The 8517-nt window shown below is 48.1% G+C and overlaps 1 long non-coding RNA gene across 1 annotated transcript; it reads left to right on the top strand.

Annotated features, from left to right (window-relative positions):
• Nucleotides 1-1606: 1606 nt before the first annotated feature.
• On the top strand, nucleotides 1607-8045 carry LOC133231962 (uncharacterized). The gene is made up of 3 exons (XR_009731272.1): nucleotides 1607-1696; nucleotides 2574-3169; nucleotides 3958-8045. It is a non-coding gene; the product is annotated as an uncharacterized LOC133231962 (long non-coding RNA).
• The last annotated feature ends 472 nt before the right edge of the window (nucleotides 8046-8517 follow it).

Here is an 8517-nt window from a genome sequence, read left to right as displayed (position 1 = left end):
CTGCACTTGTTTATGCCCCATAATACATCCTTGGGGCAGGGTCCTGGTTCCTCAGGGGATATACGTAGTAATATATTTTTGAGTTCTTCAGGAACCAAGGCCCCCATCCAGGTGGAAGATAGAATGATGACATTGACCCTCCTGAATTCAATCACCTTCAGCGTGGACTCTGTCACCCTTGGCCCCAATTCTGTGCTGAATGCTCCTCTGCTCAAGCCCCCTCATGAATATGCATGTACCTTTAGGTTAATGGCATCACCGTCATGAGTTTGAGTAAGCTCCGGAAGTTGACGATGGACAGGGAAGCCTGGCGTGCTGCAGTCCATGGGGTCGCAAAGAGTCAGACACGACTGAGCGACTGAACTGACCTTAGGTTAAAACGTCCCCAATTTTGCTGTTGGGGAGACACTGCCTTGGAGGAAATGCCCCTCGTTTTCCTTTCTTGCTGTTGTAATAAATCCTTCCTTCTGATCCTTTTGCTTGGTTGTGACACCCACCAGTGTTCTTTCCTGGAGAATCCCAGGGACAGGGGAGCCTGGTGGGCTGCCATCTATGGGGTCACACAGAGTCGGACACGACTGAAGTGACTTAGCAGCAACAGACACCCACCAAGGGATGAACTCAGTTTTCAGGGAACACCTTCCCTTCCATTCCCTTCCCTTTCCTTCCCTTCCTTTCCTCCTTTCTAGCTTTTGGGAAAGCTTCAGGAAGGTTCCTGGTGCTCTTTAAGCCCCTAGGGAGCCTAAAGCTCACCCCTCATTTCTAACCCCACCCCAACACTAAGCCCTTCCCCCACCAGCAGCACAGGGCTCATTAAAAAAAAAAAAAAACTATTCAAAACTCAAGTATCTAGCAGCCTCTCTGGTAACTGCAAGTGAGAACCTGAGTAAGATCCGTAAAGATCATGTGAGTCAAGGGGGAAATAAGGTCTAATTTACAGAAGTCTCGTTTTGACCAGATTTTCCCCAACCTCTGTCCACCCACCTAACCCCCCACCCACCCCGCGCGGGGTTTCCAACCCTCCCAGCCAGCCTTTCCTGACCCACCGTCCGTGACCCACCTTTCAGGCCAGGCTCCCAGTCCCCTCCCATGGAAATATGACCTGTCACCTCAGCCGCTGGCTCAGACCACACACCGGGACACAGCCCAGCAGGAAAAGTCCAGAAGTGATCATCCCCACAGGCTTACGCCCCCTGGAGCATCGCGGCACTCTGAGCACCGCCCAGATACGCATCCGGAGCCTGGGCGGCGAGGGGGCGCGGGGGGTCCCGGTCTCTAACCCCCAGGTTCCAGGAAGTCTGCCGAGAGGCTGCACGCCCCCTCCTCCCACTTCCCGTCCTCCCCTCTCTCCCCGCCTTTCCCTCCGCCCCATTCCCGGATTGAATTCCGGAAGAGTCCCCGAGCCTGCCGTGGGGTCCTGCAGGCGGTCCCTCTCCCGTCTGCTTTCTCTATTATTCTGATCGACTCTCGGGGACACCGTTTGTCAACTGTCGAGAGCTATGCATATGACCGGGGTTGGTATTGTTATTACTAAGAGGCGCTGGGTTTCGAAATCGCTTTGAATTTTCTGGCACCAAATCTTGGCGGTTCCCGTGCCTGGAAGCCTCGGCCGCGTGGGTGTTTTTTCGTCCCTGTGACTTGCGGAGTGGAAACCCACTCCTGCTTTCCTGCTCGGGAAGACGGTGGTTTGAGACGGGTGAGCAGAGAACTTGAACTTGGAGTTGGCCGGTGGGGGCTGGGACTCTTCCTCTGCGCCTGCCTTTCCCGCTGACCTTAGACAAGTCACGTCACGTCTCCGAGCTTCAGTTTTCTCACCCAGAGTGGACTGAACCCCCTCCTCAGAGTGTTGTCCTGTGACCATGTGCCAAGGGAATGAAAGTAAAGCTCCTGGTGCCTGTACTCTAAAGACCTGGTTCAGTGACAGGTCAGGCATGCTGGCTGTCTCCACCGGCTGGGAGAGGGCTGGCAGGGTGGCCTGAGTTAGCATATTTTAAAAATAGGATGCCCAGTTAAAGTAGAATTTCAAATAAGAGACTTTTGTTTTTAAGTATATAAGTATGTCCTGTACAATATTGGGGATATACTTAGACTAAAAAAAAGTATTCCTTATCTGAAACCCAAATTTATCTGCAAACCCTAAAAGACTAAGGTACTGATAATGGATTCTCTTGGTGCTACTGGAGAGTTTTTGTCTGAGACAGAACTCCGGGGAAGATGAGGTGAGAGTCTTTGAAAGAAATATGGGCTGAAGTAGAAAGATCTAGAACACGGTCCTAAAAAGGGTAGCAGTGGCCTCCAGGCCTGGTTCACCTTCTGCTCTCAGACCAGCAGCAAACACACCAGCAGCCTGGATGGGGGCTGGGCTTGGCGGACCCCTGTCTCTCCTCTTCTCCCCCGTTTGCAGTTTACCTGCTCCTCCTCCAGCTCCGGCTGGGGGCTGGCCACTAGGCCAACAACCCCCTTCCCAACCCTGCGTTCCTTACACCAGAAGGACAGCAAGAGATATCACAGAAGAAGCTAGACCGAGGTAGTAAATCGGGAGTAAAGCTTGCTCTGTGTTAATTATCTTACAGGAAACCAGGACTGTGTCGCTGCAGAAAGCCGGGAGCAAGACACGCCCCAGAGCTGGTTTAACCTGCTGTGACTAGACTGGCTGAATTAACTATCCTTCAACTGGACACATGACCACTCATTCCTATGGAGGACTTTCATCTGACAAACATTTTCTCCTCTCCTTTGTCCATCCCACTGGGAAGCATCAACTGGCTACTCCTCCTCCATCCTGACTCCGCCCCCATCACCTGTCTGCCTCTCCCTCCTCCACCTTACCTAGTCAGTTGCTTGGATCCTCCCCAAGCTCCACTGCTTAGCTCAGGCTCATCAGAGCTCACCTGAACTGCGGTAGCCTCCTCCCCATCTACCCATCTACCCCAGCTCCATTCCCCATAAAAGCAGGTCTCAGCTTGCCACTTCTCTGCTGCTAATCCTGTTTTGCATCAGAGGCCAAGGCCCAGCCCTCAGGGACCAACGAGCAGGACAAACCAGGGTGCCTGAATAAAACATGCCTCTTCCAGTCAGTCACCCAGGAGAAACTTACTCATCCCAGGAGGGGAGGCGGGGGAAGAAGCTCTAGGGAGGATTCTGGCCCAGCCAACTCTCATCAACCGAGGTGAGGAAGGGGGACACGGTGGTGGCTCAGCCTGGGGTAAGGACTAGACCCCACTCCACTTACAAACTGCCCTCTGCTTTTCTTAGATGTTCAACCTCATTCATAAAATCTGCTCAGTTGCTCTGTCGTGTCCGACTCTTTGTGACCCCACAGACTGTAGCCTGTTAGGCTCCTCTGTCCATGGGATTCTCCAGGCAGGAATACTGGAGTGGGTTGCCATTTCCTTCTCCAGGGGATCTTCCCGACCCAGGGATTGAACCCTGGTCTCCTGTATTACAGGCAGATTCTTTACCATCTGAGCCACTGGAGAAGCCCCCATTCATAACATAAGAAATGTAAATTAAAACTACAAGATACCATTTTTCACCTATCAGATGAGCGAAACCAGAAACCCAGCAAAAGGGAGCTCATGCCTGTCGAGGTCAAGGTGTGTGAAAACAGTCTGAAAGTTAATTGGCACAGTCTCTTTAAAGGGCCAACTGGTAATACTTGTCAAAAAATTATATATACAAACTCTTCCTCCTAGCATTTCCACTTTCAGAAATTTACCCTGCAGGTATACAGGTGCCCTGGTGGCTCAGACGGTAATGCATCTGCCTGCAATGCGGGAGACCCGGGTTCGATTCCTGGGTCGGGAAGATCCCCTGAAGAAGGAAATGGCAATCCACTCCAGCACTCTTGCCTGGAAAATCCCACGGATGGCGGAACCTGATAGGCTACAGTCCCTGGGGTCGCAAAGAGTCGGACACGACTGAGCGACTTCACTTTCCTTTCCTTTTCTTATACAGGTGCCCCAGGGTTTTCCCAGTGGATCAATGGTAAAGTATCTGTCAATGCAGGAGACAGTGCGGGTTCTACTCCAGAATTCGGATGATCCCCTGGAGGAGGAAATGGCAATTCACTCCAGTATTCTTACCTGGAAAATCCCAGAGACAGAGGACCCTGGCAGACTATACAGTCCATGAGGTTGCAAAAGAATTGGACCTGACTGAACAACTAAACCATAACAACACCATACAGGTGCCCTAACGTATGTATAATATGCATCAGGATATTCACTGAACTATAGCTTTCATAGTTTCCATTTGGAACCAAAATAGGAGGGTAGTTAATAAGTTCTACTTCAGCAATACAATTAAATATTATGTTCTATTTAAAAGAATGAGGCAGCTAAGTACTAAAATTAAGTGATCCTAATTAAGATTTATCATGTGCAAAAGCAAAGTGCAGAACAGTGAGTACAGCATTTAAAGCTTATGATTTAAAAAAAAAAGTAAACGTTTCATAAGTATAGAGTGTCTTTGGAAGGAAACAATCAACAACAGTGTTGTGGAGTGGGATGCTGGGAGACCAAGAATATAAATGGGAAGAAGACTTTTTGGTGTGTGCCCTTTGAATTTTGTGAAATATTATCAAATCCAGCAAAATATCATGAATGTATATTTCATATGTATATTATGTATGTGTGTGTGTATAGAATAATTTTAAGTGTAAGGGACCTTTTAAAAAATATGTTTATTTATTTATTTGGCCATGCCTTGAAACTCGCAGGATCTTAGTTCTATAACCAGGGATCAAAACTCAGCAGTGGATGTGCACAGTCCTAACCCCTGCACCCCGAGGGAATTCCCTAAAACGAGAGGATTTTTCTACCCTGCTGCCGTCTATGGGGTCGCACAGGGTCGGACACGACTGAAGTGACTTAGCAGCAGCAGCAGCAGTGCTCCGTGAGAGATGGTGATAAGCGTACTGCATGGCCCTGCCCCTTCTAGACCTCAATTTTCCATCTATACAATGGCAGTCTCGGGGACTGCAAGGACATCAAACCAGTCAATCCTAAAAGAAGTCAACCCTGAATATTCATGGAAGGACTGATGCTGAAGCTGAAGCTGCAGTACTTTGACTACATGATTTGACAAGCCGACCCATTGGAAAAGACCCTAATACTGGGGAAGATTAACGGCAGGAGGAAAAGGGGGTGACAGAGGATGAGATGGTTGGATAGCATCACCAACTCAATGGACATGAATTTGAACAAACTCCAGGAGATAGTGGAGGCCAGAGGAGCCTGGTGTGCTGCAGGTCCGTGAGGTTGCAAAGAATCAGACACAACTTACCAAATGAATAACAGTGAGAGTTTGAGACTAGGTTCCTGCCTTATTTCTTAATCTTACAGCTAACCAACCAAACCAGTACCGATGTAGTGGCCATAAGATGACCTTTGATGGGCTGGGGAAGGGATGGTATAAAATGGCATTAATGAATGAGCAAAGTCCGGGAGATAGTGGAGGACAGGGAAGTTGGGCGTGCTGCAGTCACTGGGGTTACAAAGAGTTGGACATGACTTAGCAACTAAAAAACAACAACAACAACAATAAAAGTAGGAGGCACTGCCGTCAGTTGAACAGGATCACTCCTGTGGCTTTGGAGCAAGTGATCATGGGAAAGCTGCATCTGCCTGCATTGGGGACACCTGTCTCTCCTGCAAATCAGTTCCCTAGGGCTTGGCAGCTTCTTCCCTCCCATCACCTATCTGCTTCTTCCATCACCAGTCTGCCCACCTGCCTCTATCCCTGAGGCCCTCAGGGAGGAGCTGACCCAGGGAAGGAGCTAGAGACAGCAGTGGAACAAGTTCTATGGGGCAGAGGGAAGGCGCCTACCTCCCCATTTATTAACTGAGGTCCTGGCCTCCCTCCGGCCCTGATCTAGGCAGATCAGGCTCTGCCTAGCTTAGCCTGCCTGCCCGCTCCTCCCCACCTCCCTGTGCCCATTCAAAGGAGGCAGCTCTCATATATGCTGGAGCTTGACACACCCAGCTCCTTCCACCAGTCTAGCCTTCTCCTCTAACAGAAGATGTCTGTGCCTGAGGCTGGGAGACCTGAGATGCCTGCTATGTTGAGCCTCCCTGGGAGGTGAGACCTGGCAATCTGAGCCTTCAGAGCACACCCGGAGCCCCAGTTAGCAGGCAGCCACCTCTCTCCAAAGCCTCCTGCTGGGCTCAGCACTGGCCTTTTCTCTCTCTGTCTCTTTACAAAAAAAAAAAGTATTTATTTATTTGGTGGTATCAGCCTGTAGGATCTTCAATCTTCGTTGCAGCATGCAAACTCTTAATTGTGGAATTGTCTAGTTCCCTGACCAGGGATCGAACCCAGATCTCCTGCGCTGGGGGCACGGAGTCTTAGCTACTGGACCAGCAGGGAGTTTCCTGGCCTTTTTCTTAATGATCTTAATGATGAGAGCCAAAGGGAAAATACATGGGAGTCAGAGGAACTGAGGCTGGATATTTTCCTGGCCCTTATTCTCTCTCTCCCATCCACCCTGGGTTTTCTGTTCCAGATCAGCCCTAGCCCCGTGATGAAGTCACTCTCCTTCTTGGGGCCTTCTAGTCCAGCTTCAAGAAGAGGGGCTTGGGCCCAGGAAGCTGCTTGTTACCAGATGCCCCCAGGTGGTTCCAAGGCAGGTGCTGGGTGGACAGGGTTAAAGAAGCAGCTGTCTTGTACATTCCAGAAAGGCTTTGTCTTACATTCCTCCTGGATGTACCCCTAGAAGCCAAGGGTCTGAAGTGAGCAACCAAGAGGCTGGGGCTTCTGGAAACAAGGCAGATGATCCTCTTTGTGGGACTTGACTCTGAAAGCTGCTACCATCAGTGGTTAGGATTCTGAGCTTCTACTGCCCGGGGCCCCAGTTCAATCCCTGGTCAGGGAACAAGATCATACAAGCAACACATTGCAGACAAATAAATTTAAAAAAAAATTTTTTTTAAAGAAATACCAATCTTACAACCCAGCCATTGTGTCCTTCGATTCTTACCCAAGAATGAAAACATGTCCACACAAAGACGTTACACAAATGTTTGTAGGAGTTTTTCTGGTAATAACCCCAAACTGGAAACAACACAAATATCGACCGTTAGAATGGATAAACAAATATGGTATATCCATACAACAGAATGTTACTCAGCAGTCAAAAGGAACAAATGATTGATTCACACAACATGGATGAACTTCAAAATAATTATGTTGAGTGAAAGAAGACCAAAAAGAGTATATTCTATTTGATTTCATTTAGGTAAAATTCTAGAAAGGGAATCAGTGGTTACCTGGGGCGAAGGTAGAGAGAAAGAGGGAGAGATTACAAAAGGGCACGGGACTTCCCTGGTGGTCCAGTGGTTAAAACTCCTTGCTCCCAATGCTGGGAGCACGACTTTGATCCCTGGTCTTGGTCCTGCATACTCCACAACACAGCCAAAATAATAGTGATAATGGCATGAAGAAACTTCTAGGTATGATGAGTAGGTTCATTACCTTTATTAAAGTAATGTTGACACATGTTGAAACCCAAATTATTTTGTGCTTTGAATATGCACCGTTTGTTATGTGTCCATTGTAATTTAAACAAATTTTATTGGAAGATATTTGCTTAGTATTGTGCTGATTTCTGCTATCCATCAACATGAACCAGCCACAGGTATACAAATGTCCCCTCCCTCTTGAGCCTCCCTCTCATCTCCCACCCCATCCTACCCCTCTAGGTTGTCACAGAGTACCAGTTGAGCTCCCTGTGTCACGGCAAATTCCCACTGGCTATCTATTTTACACATGGCAAAGTGTGTTTCCATGGTACTCAATTTTTTAAAAGGTGTTAATGAGTGAACGTAGGTTGAGCATATCTAGGTCTAATCAAGCATTGAAGGTGCATACAGAAATCAATCCAGATACTTTTAAGCATGAAGAACAGAAAAACCAACTTAGGTAGCACAAACATAAAATGCTTGATGTCATCTACCTGGAAGGCCAGAGGCTTCAAGTAAAGTTTGACTGATCCCTTCTGAGTACTAGACACCACCTTTACCAATATGATGGAATCCCCATAATTGTCAAGGGACTTAGCTACAAATAACAGAATATACTCTAACTGATTTAAGCAACAAAGGAATGTATTTAAAGATATACATGTAAATAGCTCACACAGTATCTGAGCAGGATAGAGAACTAAGCTTGGAGGCTACAAGCCAGGAACAATATGTCAGTTTTACCCCACGACTGTTATCAGCAAATCACATGCTTTTTGCCTCCACTGGGCATTTTCACCCACATAAGGGAGGAAGGATCTCTACTGAGAGTATTCACATTGCCCCACAAAAGCTCTGTGTCTCTGCCACTCCCTGCAGCATCCTCTTCCCCATATAGCTCTCTTCCGAATCAGAGTCAGCTGCAGCTGATGGGGCAATCCTGGACCACATTCCTGTGCCCTAACTATACAGGAGGCTACATAGAAGAGTCTTTTACCTTATATTTTCCTAATAGGAACTCGTCTTGGCATGCATAGGAGAAGAGGCTTTCAAAAAG

Source organism: Bos javanicus, chromosome 19 (genome assembly GCF_032452875.1).
Source record: "Bos javanicus breed banteng chromosome 19, ARS-OSU_banteng_1.0, whole genome shotgun sequence".
In the NCBI taxonomy this organism is placed as follows: domain Eukaryota; kingdom Metazoa; phylum Chordata; class Mammalia; order Artiodactyla; family Bovidae; genus Bos; species Bos javanicus.
Note: the sequence above shows the minus strand (reverse complement) of the source record. Positions and strands in the feature narration are given on the sequence as shown.